Raw genomic sequence first — 14,620 nt, 5'->3', positions numbered from 1 at the left:
AGTGTAATTATATGGAGACAGAGACACAGGAGGGGGGGGGGCGTTTGAGACAGCCTTCTCTTTCAGCTGCTGTGAGCCGCGACCAGTACTGCCTGAAGCTGCTCGCCTCTTCGCCTCCTGTTTAACCCCTTAGATCACCCACAGAGCTCTTTCTTCCAATTCACCTGACGATTTCCCCAAAATAGTTCTGGTCCGAGAGGCAGACTGGACAAGGTCATGGAAAGTGACTGACGTGCAGTATATGGAATGGTTTTAATGTGCTAAGCAATCATACATATACTAAAGATTTCCTGAGTAATTATCTGTCATGTCTCAAAATGTCCATCTCTGAACTTTTAAATTAGTCATGAAACGTTTACACACACTGCTTGCAATTAACAGCTACCATTATTAATCTTTTTCCTTGACAGTCGACAGTTAAATGTATTTATTCCCCTGTCACAAGATTTGATTTAATATTTTGCAGTCACTCCCACAAACACTTCCACACTGGAGCAAATACGTACACTATATGAACAAAGCATATTGCTGAGCTTCTTGAAGGCAATTAGCCTCATTTTATTAGAAATATAAAACGTGTCATCTTTAACCTTCATCTTATTATGCCTTAGAGATAATACTCCTTGCTTTTTCTACAACACCCACCTTAAAGTTGAGACTTTTGCCAAAATATGACATAAATAAAACTTTTGCATAACATAATCCCAACACTCAGGAATGGCCTGTATTGGTGGACATTCATTAGTGGAACAAGAAGGAAGATTTTGTCTCCAAAACTGTGTTGTAACAGCAGCAGCAATGACACTACACATGGTAATTTCCAGAAAATATGGGTACATGTTCAGTTTCAGAACTATTTTTGCTTTGCCAAATACCAAGACTACGATCCTTTCCTAGCTTAATACTTTGAGTTGTTAATCCTGCTTTTGTTGCCAGGAGTGGATATTGAAGGGTGAAGAAATGAAATACTGTATGTTGACTGTGAATGTTTTTCAGATATATTCAGTATGAGCATTTGCAGATACATTTAATATAAATGTTTCCTCATCATGTTGATGGAAAAAAAACATAATGTATTTGTTCCTTACAAAAATGTTTGCAATGGTTGAACATCATTATAGAATACTGCCCATATATATATATATATATATATATCCATTCAGAGGCCATGAAGATTAATCTGAAAACACAGCTATTTTCTCCAGTTTGGCAGCTTGTTGAAGGATGAAAGAAGACTGAAATTTTGCTTTTCAAGTATGATTGTCATGTGATAAGCCTTTAACAAAAATGGCTTACATATGCCAGCACAATAGAGTCAATAGAGTCATTCACACAATACATGAGTCAACATTTTTCTTTTTCTCTTGTCAGTCAAATAAGAAAGTGGGATTTAATTTAAGGTCTCCTTGGTAACAGCTCAGAAATAACCATTCGCTCTGCGTGGTTAACAGCTTTACCCTCAAGGAACAAAATGAGTGCATCATTCTGTCCATGCATCCAGCTTCCATGTAGTAATTTTGGATTGTTTTACATTTCAGTGTGGAAGGTGAAAATGCTACTGTGGAGAGAAAACTTTCAACACCCAAATAGGATTTTCAGGTTTATCTGTTATAGTGTTGACGTGGCCTCTGATGAGCTATGCAGAACCTAATTTGGAGAGTGTTTCATATTCATTAATGCTGAATGGGTTGTCTTATACCCAACACACTCCCTTACATATTACAGGAACATGATTCATGAATGAGTAGAAATGATTCAGAAGTTAAATAACACAACAGAAAGATTTTATCTCTGGGTTCTGGACTGACATGTAATTTTACAGTGAAAATGTATACAACATATGGTGGTTAAATAGTGGTCCAATAGTGGTAAGAGTAAATATCATGCCTGGTTATCCTGGCACAGAGCCACACCACCCAGACAATAGCTGCAGCACATTTCCAGAGACACAGAGGATGTTTGTTGATTTCCATAGACATTTTTTGATATAATTCATTTTACAAATCCATTACAAAGAACAGTTCTGCCCCCGAGACCACACAATCAAGTATCAAACCAACTCCACTTCTGTTTTCAATTTGTTATTGTTCACAGATAAAAGGTTTCCCTTACAAAACTTGCATATACCCAAAATACCACCAGGAAAAAAAATCACAGTGCAACCAATGTATGACTTGACTTTTCTTCTTTAAGAGGTCTAAATGTTTTCCATATTGTGGGACTCTAAATGGATGCAGGAAATGCTGTCACTCCACTCTGCTTTCCAAACTTCCAGAATGAGGTTTTGGCTCTGACAGATGCCAGTGCGGTAGATTCCAGCGCGGGACCGACCCTGCTCAGGTTTCCTCTCGCTGGGAGAGAGACTTCAGGAGTCTCCGCCCTCTCTTGATTCTCCAGCCTCAGATGAATGTAGTATTTTCTGCTGTTGTTGACCATTATCCATTTTTCCATTGCAACATAGATCTTCTGTCATCTCAGTACCAACATGCACATAATCTAAATAGTTGACAATGTTTTAGCTGCAAGTAGATGAACTGAAGTGGAGCTACACGGAAAGCACAACTATACACAAATAAATGTAAATTAATGGCACATGGGAAACAGAAAACAGCAAAGAGATGTGAACATAATGAAATGAAGAAGAAAAAGAAATGCAGATACAATATGTTTCAGCCAGCCCAGAGGCATTATTATCATTCTGGCAGCCTGTGTAGCACTGGGTTGGACCTGTCAGAAGTCCCAGTGTTGGAAATTGTTAAAACACCGTTTAAAACAGACAGGAATCAATGTAAAGAATGAGCCTTTGGCTACACCGTAATGAACCTGACAACATCATAAGTTGTACACGTCTCTGTGCATTTAAAGACTGCTAGAGTATCTATTGCATAAAACCCTGTGATGAGAAAAAATGGTTTTACTCGCAAAAGGCAAAAACATATTTTTAAATATATTTACAGATGTGAATGTATTTTAGAAAGTTACTTTTTGTGTCTAAACCCACAGTGATAAATGCCAAGAAAACTGAGTGGGTGTATGCCTTCAGATATCTGATATACCCTGACAACAGGAGAATATGCTTTTCAAAAAGCCCAAGAGTCTACAGCCACGCTAGCGGGTCTGTGAGGCTGTACTTCGGCACAGCAGTCCTTAGTTTGAGCTAAATACTATGCTAACATCACCATGCTAACATGCCCACAATGACAATGCTAACATGCTGATGTTTAGCAGGTAAAATATTTACCATGTTAATCATCTTAGTTTAGCATATTGTAATGCTAACATTTGCTAATTAGCACTAAACACAAAGTGAGCTGAGGCATATTGCACTACTTAAAAATGTGACCTGACGATGCTAGATGAAAAGCCAGGGGATCATCAAAGTTATGACAACTCATCCTGAGGGGAACATGAATGTCCGGAAAATTAACGAACGATTCCTTTAAAATGTCTTCCCTGTAATAGGCCTACCTATTCATAAAATCATTAAAAATCATTAATTATACATTGGAAAAGTAATGGACCAGCTCTGAAGCCTTTAATCTTTGCAAGTATAATTACACCTGCTCTAACCAGCTGTATGCATGTCATCTTCAAACTGTAGTATCAGCATTATTTGTGACCGAGACTAAACTCTACTTCAACATAAAAAAAAGTGCATGTCTTCATCAGACAACCCAAAACTGTTTGGAGACATTAAACGTGACTCTTTCATCTCTTTCCCTTTCTTCTTTTCTTTCTCTCTTTGACACACACAGACATTATTCCTCATATCAAAGCGTTTTATTGAACCGTGGCGGCTAGCTAAAGCCACAAAGCCTTATTATCTGACCTCCTCTTGAACCAGTCAGAAATATACAGCCATTTTTCATCTCTCACCCTTTGTCTCAAGCAAGGTGTTAAAAAACAGAAACAAAAGGGTGGAACTGAGAGGTCTCACTTTCAGAGAACTCACTTTCAGCTCTTCATATTGACAATAGAAGATAAAACTGCCTTGTTTTCCTGCAGCAGTAACCAGATAATCTTTCAAAAGGAGAGTTTGGGTGTTGAACAAGAGATGCAGTGCGTGAATCATCGGATCAAATCAAAGTCCCTGTGCTTGTTTTCAATTCTGCCCTGTTGAAGTCCATTAATGGGAATTCTCGGTTTTTGTGTGAAGCGGTCAAAAAAACTCAGGTGAAGGTGAGAAAGCTATGTCAGCCTGTCAGTGTGCTAGTGTTGCAGGTACTAGCCTGAGCCCTGAAGGAGACATTACCACAGCTACTGATGTTCTTAAGATTGTTGGAGGAGTTGTCAACATATGCCCTGCAGTGCTACAGTTGGCCCTCGCTGCTGCATTAAAATCCAAAAAATTTTGTTCTCTTTGCTTAATGTTTTGTTTTACATCTTCTTTTTGGTACGCTGGAAAGTCCTGAAAGTCAAGACTTCCTCAAAACCAATGTTCTTACATACATAAGGAGGAAACCATAGAAATGTAATATTGCACTGGGGTTTGCTTTGCACCTTAAAATAAAATCTTCAAATGAAATACTGTACATTTAAACATGGTAGTTATCCTTTACATATGCATTGTAAGATCAACACACACAGAAGATCCACTCACACGCTACTAAAAAAATCTGAGAAATTTTGATGTATTTTTCACAGGAATTTTCCAAAGACATGTCATTGCTCTTACATCATGTCTAGACTGAAAATTCAAGCATTCAATGAATAACAAAGCACTTTCTCACATGTTTTGCTACATACCCAGTCACTTGAAACAAACATGTGCCTTTGCATGCTTTGGTCAGTTTAGTGTTAGTACTTAAATGTGTTGACTGTCTTTTTCCTATCTTCCAGGCCGCCATTGGCTTCCAAGTGTTTTGTCACAGTCAGGAAATCCATTTGTCGAGATGTGAATCAGGGAAAAGACAGAAATCTAAAATACTACAGCATGCATTGGTAAACTGACATTCATTTAAAGTATACATGGTTTGCAAAAATACAGTAAATTTGTAAATACAGTGATAAACGCTTTTTGCAAACATCTGACTTTTGAACCTGAATCTTTTAGGTTGTGATTGACACATGACAAAAAAATATACACGATGCGAGATCCAGGTGTTTTAATAAGATTGATTTCTCAATTAAAAAACTAAATTTCTCCATTAGTAATTGATTTTCACTTATTAGGTTACCAGGGTTGGTCAGGTAGGTATACATTGCTATTGAATGTTTAGGTTAATTCTATTAAAACATGCATTGTTTGATACAAAATACAATTTTGTACAATAATTTACAAAATGTGAAATTCAGTTCTGGATATTCTGAATAAATTCACAGCTTTAACTTTCAGGAGAGACACCTGCGAATGAATCATGGGAGACACTAACATCAGAAACTCTGCTGGTTGTTTTCTTGTCCTTACTGCTGCTGAACCTAGGCTCTGATAATGTATTTAAGGGTCACACTATTTAAGAGTTACATAATTAGTTCAGTTCAGTTAAGATCTTTATTTTCCCACAAAAGGAAATTCTTTTTGCAGCAAGGCAGCACAAAACATAAAACATGAACACAGTAAAAACACACCAAGACAATTGACACTGACATGAACACATTAAAAGTCCTGTATTATGTACTCAATTCAGAATAAAATAAAGGTGTATCATAAAAGCAATGAAAGCTGCAACATGAAGAATAAAGATAAATAAAATGCTAAGCTGTGTGGGTTGACATAGCATTGCAGGGCATCAAGACATGTTGCTATGCAAGTGTCTGACATTTCCTCAAAATGTTCACAGACTTCTTTTATCACATGATCTTTTGTGCCTATCTGACCTAAAACTGCTGACCTACAGCATAAGCAATTCAATCACCAGTCAGTTACTCCTCGTGTCTGAGCCAGAGACACACTGGAGGAAAAACAAATGACTCACTTTACTTTCACAATTTTAGGCTGACAGACATGTATATTATACTGATACACACTGTGAAACTAAGGTTTCATTTAGAGACTCAGTTATTGATTGAATTGTGCAGTGGCTTAAAAGACACCATAGATGTGCCATGACGACGACATTGTCTTACTTAACAGTGGGATTTTTAAAAAAGTTTGGTGAAGATGAGCTGTAGTTGGGTGATATTTCATTCTTGTCAGAGCAAATGACAAAAGATTTCTCTTTACAGAAGAACTTAAGATGAACATCTTACCATATTAACATGGTTAATATGCTGTAGAACTAACATTACATACAAAAATAAACTTCTGATTTACAAACAAACACAACAACTCTCTTCTGGTTTCCACCCTCTTGCATAACCTTAAAATGGATTTGATTATCTTTTAACAACATGTAAACAGAACTCATTGGGTTTTAGAAATATGAACTCAAATAAAACAACATCACGCTTGACATGGGAAATGACATTGTGGCAGAGATAAAGCATCTGATTCTTCCTGCTGTGACGTAGATATAACAAAATGTTGACCACACACAGAGCGACAGACAGATAGTGACTCAGATAGACGGACAGGCCGGCAGGCAGACAGGCAGTTAGACTGTCTGGCTCCAAAGGATGACTGGACACACACAGTCAGACGCTGTATCATATCTTTACTTTCTCTTCAGAAACACAATCACAAATGAGAGTGCTGTGATTACATAATTATCTTAATCTCTTTAGCTTTTTATGTGGTGGTTACATTTATGAATGGACTTGGTTCTGTCAGGTTTTGAAGTTTTACTGTCAACATAGTGTTTGCTGCCATCTTCTGGCACAAGTGTAACATGTTTTTTTTGTTCATGAGTTTCATTCAAAAAGGAATGAGCAGTAGTGGAAGAAGTACGTCTTTCACTTAAGTAAAAGTACCACAGTGTAGAAATATTCTGTTAGAAGTAAAAGCCCTGCATTCAAATTTTACTTAAGTAAAAGTACAAAAGAAGTTGCATCAAAATATACTTAAAGAACCAAAAGTAAAAGTACTCATTATGCACAATGGCCAATTTCCGAATAATTTATATTATAATATTGAATTAGAATTGATGCATTAATGTGAACATCACTTTAAAATAATAATTGGATGACAAAGACTCCCTGATGTATAAACATGAGCGAAGAGCTTTTTACTGCTTTCAGACTGTCCGAACAACACCTGAGTGCATGTATAATCACATGTATAATTAATAAAAACTGATACATCCTTAACTCAAACCTTAATCTTAACTTTTACCTCGTCATAATTCAAACTTTAAATCTAAAACAAAGTCTTAGCCCTAAAATAAATAATTATTCTTGTGGGGAGTGGATTTGTGTCCTCAGAGGGGAGTCCCTGGTTACTCAAGATAATCCACAGTTTCATGTTGGAACTATTTTCTTTCTACCGATATTCCTACATTAAACTGCTTGTTAAACTGCTCACAACATGACCCGGTTACACAAGATGTCTTGAGTAACCGGGTCATGATTTCTGGAAAGAGACATTGCTGTTGAGTTTTTCAAATGTATTTTTTGGCGCTTTGAGCACCACAAGCCGAGTGCCATATAGTCCCATTATATTCAAACATCTCTAAGGCCGATATCTCCAAAACTCGGCAACTCACACCAAAACAATGGATAAATAGCACTACAGGTAAGAGGAAAAATATGTATTTTTGATTTTGGGGTGAACTGTCCCTTTTAGATGGTCTAGCTTTTTTTGTCATGATAAGATGATTTGTTTCAGTTATCGCCTGTAATCGTGTTCTATCTCTCTGTCACAAAATGACCAAGGATAATTGCAGAATAGAAAAAAAGGTGGAATAAATTGAGATGAGCTGTACAAATGTGAATATCTCATTTCCATGTTGTTCATAATACAGGACTCTCATTTCCAAACAACATTAGGCAGATCGCATAGATCTCTTTGTTTATGCCCCTACATTATGATCAGCTGCAGCCATTTCATGGAATTTGATAACAACTCCAGCAACAATAGTGTTCCTCTCACTCATATTGTTCAAGTGCAACAATACAATGGTAGCCCAGGGACATTATTTGCATATTGTCAAGGGGTGTGTGAATAGGGCTTAGGAGAATGAGAAATTATATCAGCGACAGAGCAAAGCAATGGTCTGTGACCAAATGCTCGATCTTCTATGCATATGTTATCTGAGATTGAGGGGTTTTGTTGTCATATAAATGCAAATGGAAGACTGGTATGCAGGGATATAATGTGCAATTATGGTTCAAATAGGAATTTTACTCGATCTAATCCACTTTAGTGTTCTGTTAAGTATGATGTGCAGTGGACAGTATCATACGAATCCCACACAGAAGTATGATTTTAGACCTAATTCATCTAACATAGCATGTAATCAGTAATATCATCATGGTGGTTCATCTCCTCAGAAAAAAACGTGATGAAGATTTTCATGGCCAGAATTGATAAAGTATAATTATTTAGCTGGTAATATGATAGTTTTGATGATAAATTAAATGTTATTCAGTAAAAGACTGTCTCAGCTACAGGGAATGGAAGATTTAAGAAGTGCAAATGCTTGTAATAAAGAAATGTTAACACTGGGTGGCGCAATTTAACTGTTTGTTTTCCAAAAGACATTAAGAATAACACATGTTCACCGGCAGAACATGGGAAACCAGAGATTTGTGTATTTTTTTGTAATCAGGTGTGTGGTCACTGAAACACATTAATGTGAAGAGAAATCATCATATTATTTATAATTGTCTATTTAAACAAACATGTTTTTTGACACACCCATACACTGTAGATGTTTTAATGGTTTCTTTTATGTTTTAATTGATATTTGTTGTTTTTTTTAGCCTCGTTCTGAAAAAGTTGAATGACAAACCTGAGTTTGAATAAAGTTAAGAGGAGTGGAGTGGATGACTGAAGGCTTTGTGGTTACCAGTTTAAATCCCTGGATCAGTTGATAAAGCCCGGCTAAGCAGGGTGAATGTGAAAAAAGATGATGATGCAAAAAGACGTGCATGATCAGGAAAACCTTTTCTGGAGTACAGTAATAAAGGAAAGCAACAATATGGAGTTACTGGAAGTATTCCAGAAATTCAGAGGTCCTCATATGTGTTTAGATGACTCCCAATTTATTTGTGTTTTCCTTTAATCACGTGTGACAGTAACTAGTCCGCACAGTCTCATGTTACTTATATCACAACCTTTGTGACCCCATTAAAGCAAAGCTACGTCTAGTGATGGAAAGTAACTAAGTACATTTACTCAGGTAATTTTGAGCTTCTTGTACTTTACTTGAGTATTCACATTTCATGCTACTATATACTTTCTACTCACTACATTTATTTGACAGTTGCAGTTACTTTAAGCAGCTTCAACAGATTCAGATTTTACATACAAAGCATATGATTGACATATAAAATATGATGCAACAGTATATAAAGTAAAATTATATATACTATTATTATACAGTATATAAGTTAAAATTAGCTCTACCAAACTATAATAATGTATCAGTAATAATAATCCAATAGTATAATATAAAAAAATAAATAAATAAAAAAGACTTCGTCCTTCGTCCCCCTGCGGGTGGTCTCATCCTTCGAGCTCGGGTCCTTTACCAGAGGCCTGGGAGCTTGAGGGTTCTGCGCAGTATCTTTGCTGTTCCTAGTACTGCACTTTTCTGGACCGAGATGTCTGGTGTTCTTCCAGGGATCTGCTGTATAATAATATGACACTCTGAGCAGTCAGCATTATGAATTTTACCTTTGATACTTTAGGTATATTTTGCAGATATTTTTAAGTAAAATTTGAATGCAGGACTTTTACACTGTAACAGAGTATTTTTCCATTGTGGTATTAATACTGTTACTTAATTAAGGATCGGAGTACTTCTTCCACCAGTGGCAATGTCTACTTGTGACCCCTTTTGACTGGTTGCATATTTCTACCAGTCATGACCAGTCCAACGGAAGAGTGATATTTTCCCTTGTTGCATTTGAATAATTAGAGTATATAAATAGAAGTAAAGTTATCTGATAAGTCACATGATAAAAGAGCAAAGATTACAGGAAAGTCTGAAAAAATAAAGACAGAGTAATTTGGTGTAACAGAAATGTATTGTTTTTACTGCTTTCCTATCCTGTTTATCATCTCACGACCTCTTAGATTTGTCTTGTGACCTCTTGTGTTGTTTTGGTTTGGGTTGGGAACCACTGACTTATACTACTGTTAATGTAATGGGGGCGCAGTGTAGCAACTGCTTAATAATTATTTTGTTTTTGAAAAATATTTGATTTTGTTTAATCCTGTGTACAGAACTTTGTACAACAAATTTGTACTTTTAGGTGTGGTAGTCATAAGAAGAGATATTTAGGCCCCAAGACAGTGTACTTTATGTTTGACAGGAGATCCAGGTGACGGGTATTATTACATATCAGTGATATTATAGGATAAATCCAAGCACTGTTAAATTTTAAAAAGATTTCAACACTAACAACATCAGAGAGTTAAGACGGTGTAGTCCCTCATTCGTCCAGGAGTTTCGGCTCCCATCCGGAAGTCATTATCAATTGTGAAAATGGTCTCAACATTTTCACAATTAAGAATGACTTCCGGATGGGAGCCGAAACGTCTTGATTCTGGAAACAGTGTCCAGATGACTACGATTGAAACTTTTTCTACGATCAAAGAGTTAACCAATCTCGCTAAATTTAAGTAACTACCAGAGTGTGCTTGTTTGCGCATTTGTATATTTGTTTATTTATTTACCCAATACTGGGCTACAAGTATCGCTGTCTACTTACTTTATTTCTGTTTCTTTTGTTTTTTTATGTCCATATACCTCATTGAGAGGTCACTGTGCAATATAATATATTTATTATTTATTATATATTATGCTATACTCATGCTATACTATATATTTATGTTAATAGGTTATACTGTTTTCTCACATTATATAGTATATTTTCTTTCTATAAAATTTCTATATTAATACACACAAACACTGAGTTTCATTATGTAATCATATTATACATTATTCTGGTGTACACTGTTTACATATACTATTCTTCCTGACTTTGCTGCTATAATCACACACTAAGTCACTCTTGCCTTGTCATTTTAAGCTTAATTGCTCTTGTATAGTTTGTATTGCTATTTCTATTCTAATTTTATATATGTCTGTTTATTATTATTTTTACTTTCTCTATTTATCTGTACTTATTTCTGTCCTTGTGCTGCTGCAACACCTGATCTTCCCCTCTGGGGATCAATAACGGCTAATCTTATCTTATGATATAAAGTTACAGAGAGGAAGCTTCTATTGACTGTCTCACTGTAATGAAATCTATGTACATTGAACCAGAGTCATCAGTGTTGAGTCATTTGTAAGAAGGATTTCAGCAGCTGATTCTTAAATACAATGTTTGGGCTGTTACTCTAATGGGTAAGACATCAGGTTTATAACTTCAGCTGATTAGTCCAAGTATACCATGTGTTGTTAAAAGATACCAAATGACAGTCTCATATGTGGCACAATGCTCTGTGAGCTACTTGCCTTTGCATCTCAAACTGAATGACCTCAACTCAATATCCTGTCTGCTATCAATGAGATTATGCAGGCATGCTAACAACAGGAAATTTGCTCCCACAGGGATTGACCAACAGCCATTTATACTAACTCATGACTCAGAGGTAAGTCATGGTAGTGGTGCCTCAGACCGCAGTGTAAGACAAACTTGTAGTTTATAATCAGTCACAGTAGGAACACCGGGTTATCTGTGGGATTGCCTTTCCCATGATGAGTCGCAGCTCGAGTGGAGATAAACTGGAGGTCAAATGTTCACTGCAGCCACAAAGACTATGGTCACTATGACTATATAAGGGATGAAAATGCACCTACCTGTGCTATATGAGTCACGTGTTTGTGTTTGATCCATTCGTGAGTGTTCACATAGTATCAGGGAGAAGTCGCATCAGCAGAGTCACACAGTGCTGATGAGCAACAAACATATGACTCTGTTGTACCAGTCTGTTACTACAGGACACTCATACTGACCCATTTCCCTCTGAGGATTTTCAGCACTTGCAGGGGGTCGCCTTCTCAACCCTTCTTGAAAAACAAACAGAAATGTACTCCTGCTACTGTGACAGTCAGGGCCGTAGCTGCCACTAAGGTCATAGGTCACCACAATAAGGTCATGTCCTTGGCATTTTAGCAAGCTGTGGGGAGTCTACAATGTAGAAAAATAATACATGGTTGTATTTCATTGGTAGGGCCCACTAGTTTTGTACTTAAAATATTTAAAGTACTTTTAGGCCAACAGTATTTGGGCCCTCATGTTGGAAGATAAAACTTACAGCAACTATAATTGAATCACACTAAGAAGGGTCGTTGGGACACAAAAAGCCTGTGTGCTGACTTGTCAACTTAATATAGCTAAGTAACTCTATCATCAACAAAACGGTTGCCCACCACCAAAATTCAAACCACAAGCTTAGAACTGGCCAACCCTCCTGAATTTATACAGATTAAACGTATCCGTGGTTTCCAGAAACATACAATTAATACATTTTATGCTGTCGATTGGGTTGGTTTCATAGGAGGTGTTTTTAATAAGATAGATAGCTAGATAACAACTGAATCTAAGTTATTAATGCTTTCTGATGCTGTTAAAGATTTGTTTACATCAGTGCTGTTTGTGCATATCAGGAAAACAGCCCCATATTTTCAATTATGATCAGTTGACAAAGAGACAAAATGCAGACTTTTCATTTCTAAGTAAGAAAAGTAACACAAGGTCTAGACGTAGGCCTTGTGTTACTTTGTTGGTTAGTTAGAAATATTGACATTTTCCAAAAATATGTGTCTGTGTCTGTTTGTGAGCACGTTGTGTTCCTCAGCCCATGATAACAAAATTGCCTCCATAACAAAGAAAACACAAACAAAGTTAAACTAATCTAAAGTTCTTATATCCAAAGCATCATGTGCAGTATATGGTATGTCATTTTAACAACCCCTACCTTTATATGTGGTTTGCATTTATGCAGGCTGCTGAGGAATGACTGGCAATTACACTGAGAGGAAAAATAGCTGTCTTCCTGTTATTCATAGCACAGTGAGTTGTGCAACAGCCTGAAGTTTCAAACGATTTGTCACAGAGGACTTATGAACCGAGAATTGTTTTCTCTGCTTAACTGATGTAAACAATGGTCACGTATAAATACACATCTACAGAAATAAAATTGTGTATAGATGTGAAATATAAGGGGTGTTCGTGAAGGGAGTGCAAACAAAAGTGAAAGAGAGAGAAGTGAAGTCAAAGTGTCATCTGTAGAGTACTGAAGTGAGAAAGGAGGGGCCAGCTGCATGTGGAAAGGTGTGTGTGTGTGTTGTAGGGTTATAACGTCGAGCCTCCGGTACACCATGTGCTCTACAGTCGCTGGAGGAGCTGTCAGGAGCTGTTGAGCGATTGATGGCTTTCTCAGAGAGAAAACACGGTGCCTCGTTATTGCCAAGGAGATCAGTGAAAACACCTTTTATATGGTTCTCAACAGTTTGCCCTGAGCGCTTCACATATAAATGTACCTGAAATAAAAACCCACTTGTACTTCACACTTATAGGTCAAACACATGCAGGCAATCACACCCACACTGCATTCATGAAACACAATTTTGACAAATATTGAGCTTGGATTTATTAAGCTGTAAAGAGATTTTTAAATCTGTATCTAAGGCACAAGGGAGAATGTTGTGACAACCCCACAGACACATTTGTGGCTCTATAATTATTTTTTCTGTAAAAATTTTATATTCAGCATTTTTAAAATACCAGTGGTGACATGTAGCTAAGTACATTTAATCAACACCTGTACTTAAGTACAGTTTTGTGGTTCCTGTACTTTACTTGAGTGTTTCCATTTTATGTACTTTATACTTTCCAAGTGAAATATTGTACTTTTGACTCCACTAAATTTATTTATTAGTTACTGGTTACTTTGCAGATTATTTTTTTTTACACACAAAACAAATAATCGCATTAGAAAATATGATGCATTGTAGATTAAACTACCGAACATAATAGTTAAAATTAGCTCCACCTTGAGCAGCTATAACACTAAAATACTGCACATACATATTAATGCATCAGTAACAATAATCCAATAATATAATAAATAAAAATATAACACTGACAGGAGTCTTTCTGCTGCATAATGAGTACTACAAATTTTACTGATAATACTTCTGTAGTAGTTCTATTTAAGATTTTGAATGCAACTTTTTTTTGATTGAGGTATTGTTACTCTTACCTGAGTAAAGGATCTTAATACTTTTTCAATTGCTGTCAAATACAGATCTTTCCATCTTATATTCCAAAATCCAGAACTTTTCAAAGACATCAAATAGTGTAGGACATGGTTAATTACATGTAATGCACAAAACAGCTACACTTTTCTGTTTTATATTTAGTTGAGTAGTAGTTAATATAACATTATAATTTTTATACAATAAAAGTGAGATATAATTTTACAGTGTATAGATACAAAAGATAAATACAGGAGTTAGCAAATAGGAATATTTATTATATATTATATATTAATCTAATTTTGAAGCTACTTAAGGCAAACTTTAAGGTGGATATTGGATCAAAATTAAGTAGTTAACACAAT

Source organism: Siniperca chuatsi, linkage group LG1 (genome assembly GCF_020085105.1).
Source record: "Siniperca chuatsi isolate FFG_IHB_CAS linkage group LG1, ASM2008510v1, whole genome shotgun sequence".
In the NCBI taxonomy this organism is placed as follows: domain Eukaryota; kingdom Metazoa; phylum Chordata; class Actinopteri; order Centrarchiformes; family Sinipercidae; genus Siniperca; species Siniperca chuatsi.
Note: the sequence above shows the minus strand (reverse complement) of the source record.